General features: G+C 42.7%; 2 pseudogenes; both read right to left on the bottom strand.

Annotated features, from left to right (window-relative positions):
* Positions 1-39: 39 nt before the first annotated feature.
* On the bottom strand, positions 40-8,722 carry LOC127956561 (protein SCO2 homolog, mitochondrial-like; annotated as a pseudogene).
* A 4,351-nt stretch (positions 8,723-13,073) lies between these two features.
* On the bottom strand, positions 13,074-16,734 carry LOC127956560 (RAD50-interacting protein 1-like; annotated as a pseudogene).
* Positions 16,735-16,993: the final 259 nt, after the last annotated feature.

Genomic DNA, 16,993 nt, shown 5'->3' with positions numbered 1-16,993 from the left:
TGAGTCATTTTAGTACTTTTTAGTAGTTTTCGGCATTTTCCACATTTTCAAGTTTTAGATTTTCAATATAATATTTCAGCCTAATTTTAATTACAAAAAGATAATAGTTTCAGTTTAACTTGATTTACAATGCCATTATTTATTCACGTGAGGAGCAAGCACGTATCTGATCAGTGTTTTGAAATACAGCTTTATTGTGCAAGCATTTTCCCCCCCATTTAGATTAATCTGGAAATAATTTAACATAGTTTATCATATGATTACGTATACTCTCAGCAATCTGAACATCGCTTTCCACTCTATTGTAGTAGTCCAGGAAGAGTCCGTCTGGATTAACCAGGTAGATGATGATGGTGTGGTCCACAATATGATCCCCATCCTCATTTTAGGCCCAGCGCTGGCATAGACCCTATAATCGCGTCCTGCCTGCTTCACTTCCTCCGCAGTTCCCGTCAATCCAATCAGCCGGGGGTGAAAATCTTTCACGTACTTCGCCATAGCAGACACATCATCTCCTCAGGGTCAACGGTGATAAATACTGGCTGGACAGAGGGCAGGCTTGGGTCGTCATCAAGAATACGCACCAAACTGGTCATTTTATCCACCTCATCTGGGCAGATATCTGGACAGTGGGTGAAGCCGAAATATAAGAGCACCCAACAGCCCAAGAAGTCACGTTTGGTCCTTTGCTGTCCTGTGTGACTGAAGTATCCCCGTCTGACTGCCATTTTTCTCAACTGCTCCGGTCTTTGCATCTGTATCTTCTTTTGTTTCTCCTGATAAACATACCAGCAGGTACCAATACCTTGTTGTTGACCGTAGGATGCTCTGTGACATCAAATGACAGTCCAGGCCTCCGAGGCGGCCGAGTCCCAACATCCTCAGAATAACTGATGAAGAGTGAGTGGAGAAATCACGTTCAAGGCTCTGAATCCTGGAGATCTGTTTTCCTGCAGACGGACATACTGCAATTTACAAGTGAGAAGTTTGGTGTGTTTATTTAGGGTTTGAGCCTCAACTCAGCAGGCAGATCTACAGAAACAGGATCACAATCTGTTGATATTCATAATATATTCATCATAAATTATTCAGATCTTCAAATGAAGAATATTTGAAAACAAAAAAGTCTTTAGTTTATAAATATTCAACATATAATCATCGGTATAAAAGTATATAAATAAAATAACACTATAAAGTAAAAACTATTTTTGATACTGCAAATTTTATCTTGATTTTTGTTATATTGAAAACTAATAAACAAATATATTAAGACATATAAAGGATTTTAAACGGACACTTGATATGTATGTAACTATCCCATCCCATGAAATAGCCTTCTATGGAAGGTAACGTTAGCAAAGATAGCTCTTCGAAAAAATGTCTGTTTATAATACTGTCTTTGGTCGGTGCAAATACAGGCGTTGTAATATGAACTCAATATTACAGTTACAACACGTTTAAATGTCACAAACCCTGAGGTTCCAGTCGTCTGTCCACATGTAACATGTCATCTCGGTCACGTATGTAACCTTGGTTCCCTGAATAGGGAACGAGATGCTGCGGTGACGTCACCACGTATGGGAACACCTCTGGTGTGACGAATGTCTGAAGCCCTATACCATCCCGCCAATCCTATTGGCCAAATGGCGCATAGCACCACCCCACGCATGCGCACGCATGATATACCTGGGTGCAGCGCGCCATTTCGCTCAGATTTCATGACTGAAGATGAAGAGTTATCAAGGTACGGAACGGCCAGAACCGCAGCATCTCGTTCCCTATTCAGGGAACCAAGGTTACATACGTAACCGAGATGTTCCCTATCATAGGTCACTTCGATGCTGCGGTGACGTCACCACGTATGGGAACGATATACCAAAACGCCTGACGTACCTGATAACTGAGATCCGAGGAAGCATCTGCTCAAGCGGAGAGAACCCGGGAGCCAGGGGCCATCCTCACATCCAGACTGTAGGACTTGATAAAAGTGCTCGGTGAGGACCATCCTGCCGCAGCACAGATATCATCCATAGAAGAGCCACTGAGAAAAGCTTGAGAAGAAGCTACAGCTCGAGTGGAATGAGCCTTAATCCCTAAGGGCGAAGCGAGTCCGCGCGCCTCATAGGCCAAAGAAATTGCCTCCACCAGCCAATGGGACATGCGCTGCTTTGTAACTGCATGGCCCTTACTTTTATGTCCAAAGCAGACAAACAGCTGGTCAGATTCACGCCAAGGGGCTGTACGATCCACATAAGTCTTTAAAGCTCTCACAGGGCAAAGACTTAGATCTCCTGACCCAGCCTCAGCAGGTGAAAAAGCTTCCAGAACCACTTGCTGAAAGCGAAAGGGGTTAGATGCGACCTTAGGAACATAGTTAGGCCTGGGCCGCAGCAGCACCTTCACAGAGCCCGGTGCAAATTCCATGCATGAGGGTGAAACAGAAAGAGCCTGTAAATCCCCAACTCTCTTGAGGGAGGATAAAGCCATGAGAAGAAGTGTCTTCAGTGTCAGGAATTTATCCGATACGGTCTCCAAGGGCTCAAACGGATGCCCTGATAAACCTAGCAACACAATGGATAAATCCCATGAAGGAACTCGCACAGGGCGGAAAGGCCTCAGCCGTCGCGCACCCTGTATGAAACGAGAAACTAATGGATGACGCCCCACAGAGGCACCGCCTATGTATTCGTGGTAAGCTGAAATGGCTGCCACGTAAACCTTTAAAGTGGCTGGTGTAACGCCATCCGAAAAACGCTCCTGGAGGAACTCCAGCACTGAAGCCACTGGGCAGTAAACTGGATCCACATTATGATTGCCACACCAGGCTGTAAACAGTCTCCACTTGAAAGCATATAAGCGTCTCGTAGAAGCTGCTCTAGAATTCAATATAGTCTCAGTAGTTTCAACAGAAAGACCGGGACATACTAATGCACTCCGCTCAAAGGCCACGCCCACAGTTTCCACAGATCTGGCCTCGGGTGCCAAATCAACCCCTGTGCTTGTGATAATAAATCCTGTCTGAGGGGAATCTCCCACGGAGAGCCCGCTAGCAGACTGATCAGATCCGCAAACCACGGCTGCGTGTGCCATCGCGGAGCCACCAGCAGCAGCTGTTCCACTCTGTCCCGCCATATTCTGCATAATACCGCTGGGATCAAACGAATCGGAGGAAAAGCATACAGACTGGTCCTGGGCCAGCTGTGAGCTAACGCATCCACGCCCAGGGGCGATGGGGAGCGTAGGGAGAACCATAGCGGGCAATGCGTAGTCATGCTCGACGCGCATAAATCCACTTTCGCTTTGCCAAATATCCGCCATAAAAGATCCACCGTCTGGGGGTGTAATCGCCATTCTCCCTGTTCCAGAGCCTGTCTGGATAGCAAGTCCGCTCCGAAATTCAATCGTCCGGGCACATGAGGCGAGAGCGCAATCCTCCTTGATGGTTCAGATAAGACACAACCGCTGTGTTGTCTGATCTGAGCAGCACATGACGGCCGATCAGCAGATCCGTGAAATACTGGAGAGCCAGAAAAACTGCCAGTAATTCCAGTCTGTTTATGTGCCAGCCGCGCTGAGCCGCTGTCCACACTCCGTGGGCTGGTCGCCCTCGACACACAGCTCCCCAACCAGTCAAAGACGCGTCCGTCGTGACAGTCTCTCGGAAAGCATACATTCCCAGTCGAACTCCTGACAGGAGAAATTCGGTTGACATCCAAAATTTTAGCGACATCACACACCGCCGTGTCACCGAAATCGTGCGATGCGGGAGACAACGGGGTGAAATATTCCGCCTTTTCGTCCACCACTGAAAGGGGCGCATTTGAAGCAATCCCAGACGAATCACGGGGGATGCTGCTGCCATTAGACCCAAGAGCCTGAGGCACAATCTCACTGTCACCGTGCGACCCGCTTTGAAGTGCCGCACGCATGACGCAATCGACTGAGCGCGCGGGAGAGAAAGCTTCTCTGTCATCGCGCGAGAGTCCAGATCTATTCCCAGAAAAGTTATCCGTTGAGAGGGAGATAAAACACTTTTCTTGAAATTTGTTCGTAAGCCCAGGCTGTTTAAATGATTCAGCACAAGATCTCGGTGAGAGTGTGCTTGAGTCCGCGATTGCGCTAGCACCAGCCAATCGTCCAAATAATTCAACACACGAACGCCCTGGAGCCGCAACGGGGCCAGAGCTGCGTCCATGCATTTTGAGAAAGTACGGGGCGCTAAAGCCAAGCCAAAGGGAAGAACGCGGTACTGATACGCTTTGCCCTCTAAAGCGAATCTGAGGAACTTCCTGTGTCTCTTGACGATCTGAATATGGAAATACGCATCCTTCAGATCGATCGTAATAAACCAATCGTTTGGTCGGATCTGAGACAGAATAGATTTCACCGTCAACATCTTGAATTTGCTCGGTCTGAGTGCAAGATTCAGACGGCGTAAATCCAGAATGGGCCGTAACCCGCCGTCTTTTTTCGGTACCACGAAATAACGGCTGTAAAAACCTGTCTCCATCTGAGAGGGGTGTACTTCTTCTATAGCCCCTTTGCTCAGCAGAGCTGACATTTCCTGACGCAGCACCGCCATTTCCGTAGACTTCACCGTAGTGGAAAGAATTCCGCGGAAAGGAGGCGGGCCTTTCCGAAACTGAATGGTGTATCCGTGACAAATCGTGCGTAACACCCATTGAGAAATGCCGGGCAAGCGTTCCCACGCGGCCCGAAACAATATTAGCGGTTTCAAAACTTCCGCTCCCTGCAACGCCGTCATACGCGTTAAAACGACCGGACACGAAAAACCCGTGGCGTTCGTGCACCTGGGAAGCGTATGCGCCAGAGTCGTTGCGTTCCGTTGAGTATAATCCTGAAACGTGTCCACGGCAGGAATTAGGCCAACAGATGGAACATCGGGCTCTGCCGCTAGCGAAAAAGCGGCGGCTGCGCGAGCCGTCATAAACGGGCCGTTTGTGCAGGGTCCTTGAGTCGTCCCTCGAACTCCGAAAGCAGGACTGCGCAGAGTGTCTGAGGGAGCGTCTGTCATTACAGCTCGATCCAATGTTGCTCGAGGCGCTGTTTGCGGCGAGTCAATCAATTTTTGAGCATGGGGACTGCAATGAGAGCGTAGGATGCGCGAAAGCGGTCCGACAGCGCTCTCTAGCGGAGGGCACAGTCCCTGGCAAGCAGCAAAAAGATCAGGAGCTGCTATTCGGTACCCGAGAACGAGAGGCTTTAGCCGTCGAGGTCAGGTTCAATCGTTTACATTGACGCTGGTGCGCCGGAGAAAAAACCCTAGGGCCCCAGTCCTTACGAGGAGGCGCCATAGGTGTGGGTTCCTCTCGAGAGGCTGCTCGCTGGCGGTGAGAGGAGGTTGAGCGAGAACGCGCAGGCGCTTGCCGGCGTTCGACCTCTCTGGGTCTGCGGGGAATCAGCTGGCGGAAAGCGGCTGATTGCTGTTTCGCTGCCCTGAACTTCTCCACTACTGACGTGACAGCCTCACCGAACAATCCATCCCTGGAGACAGGGGCATCCATAAGGAAAGATTTATCCTTCTCCTTAATATCGGTGAGATTAAGCCAGAGGTGGTGCTCAACCGAAATCAAACCGGCCATAGTACGGCCCACTGCACAAGCGGTATGTTTGGTAGCACGTAGCGCCAAATCCGTAGCTCTGCGAAGTTCTTTCACTGCTTCCGGTGTGATGCCCTCACCTTCATCCAATTCCTTCAATAACTCCGCTTGGTAGGCCTGAAGGACCGCCATAGAGTGGAGCGAAGAAGCCGCTTGACCAGCCGCCATGTAGGATTTACCCACCAAACTAGACGTGACTCGACACGCCTTCGAAGGAAGAAGGGGGCGAGACTTCCATGCCGCGGCCGAACTAGGCGCAAGGTGTTCGGCGAGAGTCTCTTCAACCGGGGGCATCATAGTGTAGCCATGGTTCGCCATATCAGAAACGGTGGCGAAATCCGCGGCCGCAGCATTAGTGATCCGCGCCGAAAACGGCTGTTTCCAGGACCTCGAAACCTCCTGGTGGAGGTCCGGGAAAAAAGGTAAAGGCCTCCGGGGCTGTGTAGGTGTCCGACTGGTTAGAAAACGGTCGTCCAGCTTAGAAGAAGGTTGGGCCTCGGCCTTGTCAACCTCCCAGTCTAGCCCCAATTTACCCACCGCACGAGAAACCACATCCAACAGCTCACTGTAGGAGGGGGAAACACGCCTCTCCTGTCCGCTAGGAGGAAGAGGGCTAGTGTCGGTCGCGAAGTCCTCAGACCCCGAGGCCGCGGTGGATAAAACATCGTCGTCATAACGTCCACAACCGAAGGAGATGGCGGCGCATGCCTCCGGTGTGGGAAGTAAATCCTCATTAGAGAAGACGACAGGCTCAGTATAAGTTTTATTCTGCAGCAGGGTAGGGGAGAGCGAGCGATGTGGAGAATATTCCAGCGCTGCGCTGTCCACGAAGTCCATGTCGCACGTGTCACCCCAGGCCCTCGCCTCGTGCGGTGCCTCGGCAGTCGCAGAGGTGACCTGACGGGGGTTAGACTCGAGGGCGACATTAGAGAATACTTCCACCCTGGAGCGCAGTACTCTGAGCCGCAGGCCATCACAATGGGGACAGGAAGAAAGGCCGCTAAGCGCCGCCTGTGCGTGATGTAAACCAAGACATACTACGCACCTGTCATGAGTGTCCCCCGCCGTGATGTACCTGGTACATGGCTCCTTGCATTTGCGAAAACTCATCGCGTCCGCGAAGAGGAGTTAACACTGCTCGAAGAGATCGCTGGAGAACGCGAGATGCTAGGGCACAGATGATTCGCTATTCCTGAAGGAATGAAATCTGAGCGAAATGGCGCGCTGCACCCAGGTATATCATGCGTGCGCATGCGTGGGGTGGTGCTATGCGCCATTTGGCCAATAGGATTGGCGGGATGGTATAGGGCTTCAGACATTCGTCACACCAGAGGTGTTCCCATACGTGGTGACGTCACCGCAGCATCGAAGTGACCTATGATAGGGAACAGAATTGAGTTTCGAGGGAGCAGATTCGTCGTATAATATTGTCGTAATTGTAAATGACATAATAATAAATGAAATATAAATAAGCATAATTTTATATTATTAATTACTATACATTACTATATACTATGTATCGTTTTTGCTAAGATGCATATCTTGCGGTAGATTCGTCATTTCCGAATGGCCAGTAGATGGCAGATTGGTAAAAAAATAAATAAACAGTTGAGAGTAAATCTGTTAAACGGACAAAGTTTAAAGTTGTCCATTTTTCATTTATTGTGTTTTAGGGGGATCGTATTGCATATAATTATACTTTACATCTAACAACCAAGAAAATAAATAAATAAAGCAGGAAACACGGAAAAAAAAAAACATTTTCATGATAAAATATAAAACATTTTTGTATAAAGTGCATTTTAATGTATCTAAAAAAAAGAAAAAGAAGACTGACATTATATGATATTAAGCAGCGCAGCTTTTTCAACATTGATAATCAAAATATTAGAATGATTTCTGAAGAATCACGTGATACTGAAACCTTTAGTAATGGCTGCTGAAAATTCAGGATTGTATTCTCTGGGACCAATCCAGAACATTGGGCCTGATGTTAGAGGGAAACCATAGCCCTAATACCAATGCCAGATGGCTGACATCAGAGCAGATACAGTGATCACTCCCCTAATATTACTGGCCTCAGATCTTCTCGTGGACATGATGGAATAGCTGAAGGTTAATCCACATCACCTTTAGAGCAGTGGTTCTCAAACATATTGACTTAAAGGCCCACTGTCCAAAACATTGTTCAAAGGACCTCTAAATAATACAAGAGGGGGGTAATTTAATTTAATTTAAGAATTTGAGTCAGATCATTAATATGATTCATATTAATTATTTTATGAAGTTAAATTAATTAAATATTATTACTTTTTTTTCAGTCGTCTGTAAAAGTATCTTTCATGTTTGTTTTCTTTTTATTCTGTAGCTGTGGAATGTTTATGATGATCAAGATGCAGAGCTTGAGGCCAGCCATACTTCTCTGCCCCAGTGGATGATGGGACAGTTATAGATTTGCACTTACTAAGGACACATTAGAGCTTCTGTACTATCAGGCCAAGTGGGAGAATCTGGCCCACCTCGCCCTGCTTTTCAATACATATACTCGGTATGCTGTTATCTCACTGATGCTGGAGTTGCATTCATTTTAATACTTGCTAATAGTAAACATTAATCCAAATGTTCATGAATATAATTTCTCTTGCAAAAGTCTATTGAAATGCAATGAATAATGGGTTTCAAGGCGTGCTACTCTCACATGGTAATAACTGTTCTGGTGCATGTGCAGAGGATGTTGTTGAACAGGATCAACTGATCAATTGATCTGGGGACCCATCAGCCCCTCAACCTCACTTCACCTACACTGAGATGCTCTCTCTGGAGAGAAGGTATAAAGAAATTATCACATACACATCATGTTGATTAACTTTGACAAGAGCTGCTTAAAATTGAGTTCACAGCCTGTTCAATGCAAACCTTTAGAATGGATTTTCCAGTTCTGTGTCCATTAGAGTTGGAAAAATGTCTATATTTTGTAACTGACGTTCATGGGTGACATGCAGGAATTATGCAAGCAGACAGTTACTGTTTCCCTGTGGAGGTCAGATTATGGTCACTGACCCAGAGCCCAAGAAACTTGCAGAGACAATAAGGGTTGCCATTTCCTATATATTTTTTGATTAATTTACCATTTTATACATTTTGCATGTCATATTTGGGTCATATATAATGACCCAAAATATATAATTAATTTTTTTAAAAGACCTAAGTCTTATGTTTATGTTTATAATTTACTGGTCAATTTAATTCATCGTTGCCAAATGAAACTATTACTTTCTGTAAATTAAATCTTACTGGCCACAAGCATTTGAACAGCAATGTAGGTAATCAGATGTTTTGATTTCACACCATGTAAGGACAAGAAAAGCATTTTTTTTTAATATGTGTTTATGTTTGTGTCTAGATCCACACACGCTTTCTAAAGTAAGGCTTTGGACTGTGCCCTGCAAAGCTCTGGAGTTCTGGAATCTTGCGATGGTGACTTTCTGGAAACCCCACGGCTTATGGCCCTGTGTTCATGGAGCTTTGCTTTCAGCCAAGATTGCACAGTAAGTGAGAAACCATAGAGCATATTTGTGACTGCTCATTACAGCAGTATTATTTCCCCTATAATGACAGGCACATCCTGACTTCCAACATCGATCAGCACACAAAGTGCTGCCTTCTCTCTGGCAAACTCGTCATTATGAGAGCTGAATCACTTTTCATAGAGTTGAAAAAGAGTTTTTGGAACTCCGCTAATGAGGAAATTATGACAAGCAGCACCCGTGTCAACACTAAGAGTTTAATAAGATCATACGCTCCGCAGTTACAGGTAAAGGTATTGACAGATTTGGGGGCCTTCATTCAGGCATTTAAAAAACTCAGCAGTCTCACAATTCATGAGATGCCTGTACCTCATGCAGGCCACCACAGAGCAGAGAAACCATCTTGGGTAAAGCAGCATAAACAATTAAAAAAATACTCAGTTTACAAAAGCAATACAGCAGTTAATTTCTTTACAGTAAAGTGTAGAGTTTATATGTTTCTTTAGCACCAACTCAGCATATTTAGAAAGATTTCTGTAGCAGCATGTGACACTGAAAAATTCACATTGAATCCCACAGCCATAGGAAATATTTAATGAAGGGAAACCGCTGTCTTCCAATCTTCTAGTTAACCTGTTTTTATACATGTACATCATTGACAAAATACTGTACTGTTTGTAAAAAGCTTAATGTTTTGTATGATCTTTTACTTGGGTAATAAAGGAAGTGGTTAACAGTAGGCAATGTAAAGACATCAAGGATCTTTATGGCAAAAATTGACCAGGTGACTCCTGATGGCCAGAGTTAACCTCATCTTGGCTATATGTAGCACTATACATGACCTGCCTGAGCCACTGACTCCGGGTATCATTTCATTATCATCTTATTATGGACAATTACAGATAATAAATCTCCATAACACATTATTTTCTTTAACCCCCAGAGTTATCCGAATCTCAGGAGAAACGCTCTAGCACTTCCTGTTTGTCTCCAGCAGTGACGAGTCCAAGGGTCTCCAGCTCGGTGCCAGGAAACTCACATTAGGAGAATTCAAGGTGCTCCATTTTACCGTTAAAGCTTTCCAGCTTTCATTTCTGTTAAATTGTTCTTCCAGATCTAGGCCTATAAAAGCATTTTAACATTGTTTGACCCTATAGCATTAATAGCTGTAAAGTATAAAGTTATAAACACAAATATAAATGCATCTGCTGAATGCCAAGAACATTAAGGACAAAGTGAACATAATGTCTCTTTATTGCTCCTTTCAGACCATACTTTTTAAAGAAGCACAAGCTCTGGTTAGTCCAGAGCTCTTTACTCCACATCCTCTGAACACCGATCCTGAAGAAATGGAGCTGGCAGTGGAGATCAGACTGTTAATGTCCAATATCAACATGCACCAGGTCAGAATGTCTGCCAGGTAGAACAGAAACTTAACTCATGAGGAAAAATGCATGTTTGTGAAGTTGTGTGGGTGTCTGTATGAACACTACTATTACAAAGCTTGGGATCAGTGTTTTTTTTTTTTTTTTTTTTTTTTTAAGAAACTAGTAGTTATATTCAGTAAGGATGCATTAATTTATTCAGAAAATATGAGTAAAGACTTTTATAATATTCCAAATAAGTGCTGTTTTGAACTTAAAATCCCAAAAAAAAATGCATCAGGATTTCCAGCAGCAGCAGGAGTAGTGGCATCTAAAAATTCAGCTTTTTCATCAAAGGAATAAATTACATATTAAGATAGAAAGCAGTTATTTTAAATTGTAATAATATTTAGCAATATTAAGTTTTTTTTTTAAAGTCAAATAAGAAGCCTATGAAAATTTCAAAAACTTTTTATGGTATCGTAGGCCCCTGGGAATGCATGCTTGTCTGTATGTTTGAATCCATTATAAATCTAAACATCTTTCCTCTCTATTGTAGTACAGATCTGTCAGTATCTGCTTTGAGGCTCCTCCTTTTCCAGGAGTCCTGGACCACCCTCCTCTGCTTTCAGATGACCCAGAGCCAAAGCACATCAGGTAATAATCAACCTCTGATTTACTGAGATAAATTCAGTGCTTAATTCAGATCTTGCATCAGTTTCATTAGGCTTTTATCTCTCTGTCTTTTTCTCTGCAGACAAGCTCCCGGGACAAAAAGTCTGTTCTTGATCTCCATAGTGGAGAAGTTCCAGAAGAAGTGGAAGCGAGAGAACGCATGGATCTCCTTCTCTGGCTGCACTGTGGGCTGGCGGTAGCTCGCTCCCTCGAAGGCCATGTCCCTGAATTGCAATCTGCTCTGGTTAGCTGCTTTGCAAAGTTTAATGTGGTGTGAATGTTGCTGGATCTAACTGGTATCTGGTGTTTTTTGACCACTTGTGCTTGTTTGTGCATGTGCGGACAGCAGTGCAGAGGCGTTTTGGCCACTGAAAGAGGGTCTGGAGGAGACTGAGGCCTGGGGAGACCTTGACACTAAAGCCCTGTTACTCCTACAAGGTGTCCAACTCAACACACACCGTGGCAGACCCAGAGAAGACAGTACGTCCATGCTACAGGTCAGTAGTTTGTTACGACAGTTGATTTTGATTTAGTGCTATTTGACTCTTTCTGATGGCTGATGTGTGTCTGTTTAGGAGATTGTGAGTTGAGAGGAACAGGAAGACACACAGAAACTACTGCAGCAACCGGTTTTTTGATATTATTATGCTCAAAATGTTTGTTGAAGCCTGACACAAGTAGATATTCATGTGGACTTAACCTTTGCCGTTATCTAAAATGTGTTAACTCAGCTGCTTAACATATAAAAATGTTGTTTTGTAAATTGCATTGGGTGTGCTATTTGTTTTAAATTTTATATTTCGTTTGTTCCATTTAGTTTTTTTCTGTTTTGTTTTGCTTTCCCTTTTTCATTTAGTTTTTGTTTGTTTGTTTAAGATGAATGCATGGAATTCTCCCATTAACTTACACTGAAATAATATTCAGAACTGAAAATGTTCCGTGATATTTGAGTACTAAATTGTGAATGGTCTTCTTATCTTATGTCATTTTGCACACTGAGTTGTCATTGGTCATGTATTTAAGCATTACATTTACACAGAATTAAATGTCAAACTAATTATTTTGCTATGCCATGGCTATTTCTTTCCAAAAAAGGCTTAGTAGATGCTGCTATGATGAATGTGGATTCTATCTGTTCTAGGTCGATCGTTGGCATTGCAGGCTTTGTCAAGTTCTTGTGAGGGAGGTGAGGAACCCTGGAGGCCCTTAATATCTGCTCAGGAAGCTCTGCAATGTGCGCTCAGCATCTATCAGGCCTCTAGCAACAGAGACCGCCTGCTGGAGGCTGATATTCTGTTCAAACATGACATTTCAGGTTCAGGAAAAATAACTTTATTAAACTAGGGGTTTTATTCCGTTTATTCAACAATTAATTGATCTAAACTCTGAAAATCTTTGTACTGTATATGTTTTTATGTAATGGTGACTGTGTTATTCAGGTGGAGTTCAGGGTGTTGATGGGCTGTTGTCCATGTCTGGCGATCCTAAATATAACATTCATGAAATAACCCCCATATAGCATACATGAATCACCTCATAGCAGATCTATACAGGTGGAGCTGGGGAAGGTGGAGGGTTTCTGAAGCCCACTGCAACTGCTACGGCAAGCTCTAGTCATATATTTAAATGTTGAGCAGCGAGCTCATTGGCTACCAATACAGGAGTGAATCAGATGTGCCATGTGATGATGATGTCATTACGTCAGATTGAGTTAAACCTATCAGATTGCGCCATCAGAGTTTCATGCCAGAACTCTGTATTTCCTGAGCAGAGTTGTATTTGATCTCTTTAGATTCTGCTTCTCTTTGCTGTTAATAATGTTCCTCTATCAGCAATGAGCCCTATTGCAGACGCAGTGGAAGCACTACAGGCTGGACAAAGAGCAATCTGTTTAGACAGGTAGATTTTATTTAATCTAAAGACATACCTTATTTTGTGTTGGATACACATACGCTGTTTTTACAGAGTGCATTATTGTTAGCAAATGGGACTGTGGTTTATTTTGACCCCTCTCTTTTCATCTGTTTGATTTAAGTTGTAGTTAATTGAGTTTTGTTTACTCTTATTACTCCATTTAGGCTGAAAGGCTGTTCATGCACTGCTGAACACAGCAGGTGTAGAGGGTGATGGGCATGTTTCACTATCCACCAGCTCAGCCTCCTCCTTCAGCCCAAAAGAGTTTTAAGTTTTACATTTTGTACATCAGCATACTCTTCTCAATCTTCTCAATAAATACTGTAGTGCAGCTGATGTAGGATATTTCATTCAGTCATATCTGAAGTATGACAGGAGTTTTAGTGCCTGGTGATGCTTTGTTAATGCTGCTTTGGGTGATTTATGATTGGTTGAGCCAGGCTGAACGGAGGTTGAGTAGGATCTGCACATCACTGGGGGCCAGCTTATAGACTCCCAGCTCATTGAGCGCTGAATCTGGACTGGGCTGCTGATGAGGATTCAGAATGCCCTCATCTTCCTCTGACTGCTTCAGCACATCACACAACAGCAGTGCCGGGCTGACCTTAATAGTTAGGATGATGCAGGCCTCCTTCACACTGAGACGAAGAAACAGAGACATTAGAATCAGGTTTTTCTTAATAGTAGCTCCGATTCAACACACTTACTGTTTGAAGAAGTTTTCAAGTCTCTTGCAGTAGTGTCCAAAAAGAGGGAAGAGATTTCTGGTCACATCGTACTGAAGCTGTGCCTCCCCGCCTTCACTGAAATGGTTATAGAAGATCAGCTGAGAGCAAAAAAACCTGACACATTACTGTATGCAGATTTTAAGTATGGTTAATCCTGACTCGATTTCTTTAACCATTCTACATTTTTACGTTGGGGGTCAGTCAGACAAAAAAATAAAAAATAAAGAAATGAATGATTTTATTCGATGAGGATGATCAAAAGGATTTTTTTTTAAATTGATACCTGTGATGACCAGCAGAAGGGTCGTAAAGATCTCTGCAAAATCTCTGTTTTGAGCTCATCCATATCCGTGATGTCTTTATACTGAGAGGCTCCCTCTGCAGACAGCATAACGTCCACTTTTTCCACAGCCACTAGAGAGCATAAACATACTAAATTTAATTTATCATAGAAACTGAAAATTTGACGTCGAAATGCATTTCTGGAACATGGTCTGCTCCAGCAGTATGTGCAAGACACCAGGGTGGGCTCGTGGGTAACTGGGTGCTGCGGAGCTCTCTTTCGAACTGCAGCACCTCGTCCACTAGGTGGCAGAAGAGAGCATCGTCGTACAGGAGCGTCATTGATGAGCTTCTCCTGCGCTAGTGTCAAGAGTCCTCTGCAAAGCTCCACCTGGAGGACAGACTGATGCCTACAGACTGATGCCTACAGATTTGCACTTAAAAAGATTTTCTCATTCATATTGTGATGTACATGCATTATAGAAAAAAATGGTTCTATCAATAGGTTGTTGATTGAATGGAGGCCGATCTGAAATGCAAGCTTGCAGTCAACTGTAAGAAAGGGACTGGGATTTGAGAAATCTGCCATAAGTCACCAAAGAGAAAATGGTTGATTGACTGGAAGACCAAGTTATGAAATTTGGATTAAAAAGTACAAGGTGAAAACAATAAATAAATCTATAATATGCATTTAGAAAAACCAATGCAATGTAAAACATACCCTCGCATTAACTTATGCTCCAGCATGATCCAGTATAGGCTGAATCTTCTCATCCATAAAGTTGGAGTTGTTTCCCATCCAAATGAGGACTTGGGTCAAATACCACTCTGGCTGTAAAGGTGAAAAATTTAAGTTAATATCATATCATTGATGTCCATATGATAATTTATAAATAGTTTGCCTACTCGCACAAATGTGTAGTCGCTAACCTTGCTTAAGTTGTTTGTCAGGCAGTTTTCAGTGAAGAGATATCTGAACCTCTTACTGAGGAGAAGCAGCATGATCTGAATGGGCAATGAGAGTGGAGAAGTCTGGGACTGCACTGGAGGAGACTCTGATATAAGGTCATCACTTCAACACCTGTTAAAGGAAAATTACCAGTTTGCACCTTAATAAAAAAAATAAATAATAATACTGTAAATAAAATGATTAGTCTTAGCAGCATCTGGTGTAGTGTGTCTCATACTTTAAGAAAATCTTTGTATAAAATAAATGACCAGTGTTGTATCTTTAAAAAGTTATAAAATAAATAATAAATTATAAAATAAATCAATAATACTGTTAATAAAACCGAACAGCATCTCATATAGTTTGTCTAACATTAGTTCACCCAAAAATCCAGAGAGGCCATCCCGTCTATCGCACCGACCGCATCCCACACACTATTGGTCATCAGATACTGCTGGATGCTGTCACTAATGCTACACAAAAGAATTGAAGTGGAACCTGTGTTAAATACCAGTATAAACCATCAGTGGCGACACACTTACCTGAGTTCCTCAATATGAGACAAACATTGAAGGTACTTCATATGCCTCTCTAGCTGTCTAGCTGACCCAAGACCTGCCCAATGCTGTCGGCCCAGACCTGTGCGCCCTGCAGATGCTGCTGCAAATTGTTGGACAAAAGTCTCTCCTTCTCCAGTAAAGACTCCAGCTTCACTTGGGACTCCTCTGCCACGGACAGGGCAGCCGACACGAGCATTGGCACTGAAAAGGGGACAGTCAGCACCTGCATGCACACACAAATAAATAAAAGTATTCCTAAAATAAATAAATACACAAAGATCATAATTTCTATGATTTTATAAATAACACCAAAATAATAATGAATAACAGAACTAGAAATTTGCAAAACAAAAATAATAAATACAGAAAAATATAACAAATTATTTATATATGAGTCAAAGAATAAAAGGGGTTTCAGGCATCAAAACAAAGATTTAATACGCTTTTATTTTTTCTTTACCACTATCCTTCAAACTGCTAGAATTTTTAAATATAATAAAATGAAGTATGACCATTTATATATATATATATATATATATATATATATATATATATATATATATATATATATATATGTTTTACTAAGCACAGTTCAGAATAAATATGCGTTTCATTTTTACATAAATATGTCACGCTGAATGACAATGGAACATAATTTGACCAATATACTAACGTTTTATTTTCACAAAAGTTATTTAAATCATTAAAGTAGACTATTCACTTGCATTTAATATGCTTTCAGCATATGCAATATCAGTTTTGTAAATTTATTTTAATGCAGTCACAAATAATAAATAAAACGAAAATACTTAATAAATAAATAGACAAGCATTTGGTCTAGTTTGTCTCACATGAGACAAATAAAAATAATGTAATAAAATGGCTAAGCTTATATATTTATTTATATATACTTTACAACACTTAAATACTGTTAAGGGAGTCTCTGTGGCTTTACCTGCTCCTCCAGCTGCTTTTATTCTGATTTTAATTGCTCCAAAAGCACTGACACCTTTTTTAGCAACTTAAGATCGCCGCCTATCTCTCTCTGAACAAGTGCAACTACATCATCTGTAAAGTTTCAATCCTCTGAAGGAGATTCAGAGTTATTGTTGTCTGCACGAACTTACGTTAGATGTGAAAGAACATTTCTGCTTTGTTTGGTGTGCTCCATTCACAGGCGCTGCCACGTGCTCGACACGTCATCGGTGGATTTTGTCCGCTGCTCCCTCTAGTGTTAGAAAGTGCTCCAACGTCGTTTTTTTATTGTATTTTTAAATTATTGTTTTAAATCTTGTACTTTTGCTAAAATTATAACAAACATGTTTTTTCACACTTTTCAATGACAGAAACTAGGGCTACTAATACGCATCAAT

This window comes from Carassius gibelio, chromosome B4 (genome assembly GCF_023724105.1).
Source record: "Carassius gibelio isolate Cgi1373 ecotype wild population from Czech Republic chromosome B4, carGib1.2-hapl.c, whole genome shotgun sequence".
Taxonomy (NCBI): Eukaryota; Metazoa; Chordata; class Actinopteri; order Cypriniformes; family Cyprinidae; genus Carassius; species Carassius gibelio.
The sequence above is the reverse complement of the archived record's forward strand: the minus strand, read 5'-3'. Positions and strand labels throughout refer to the sequence as shown.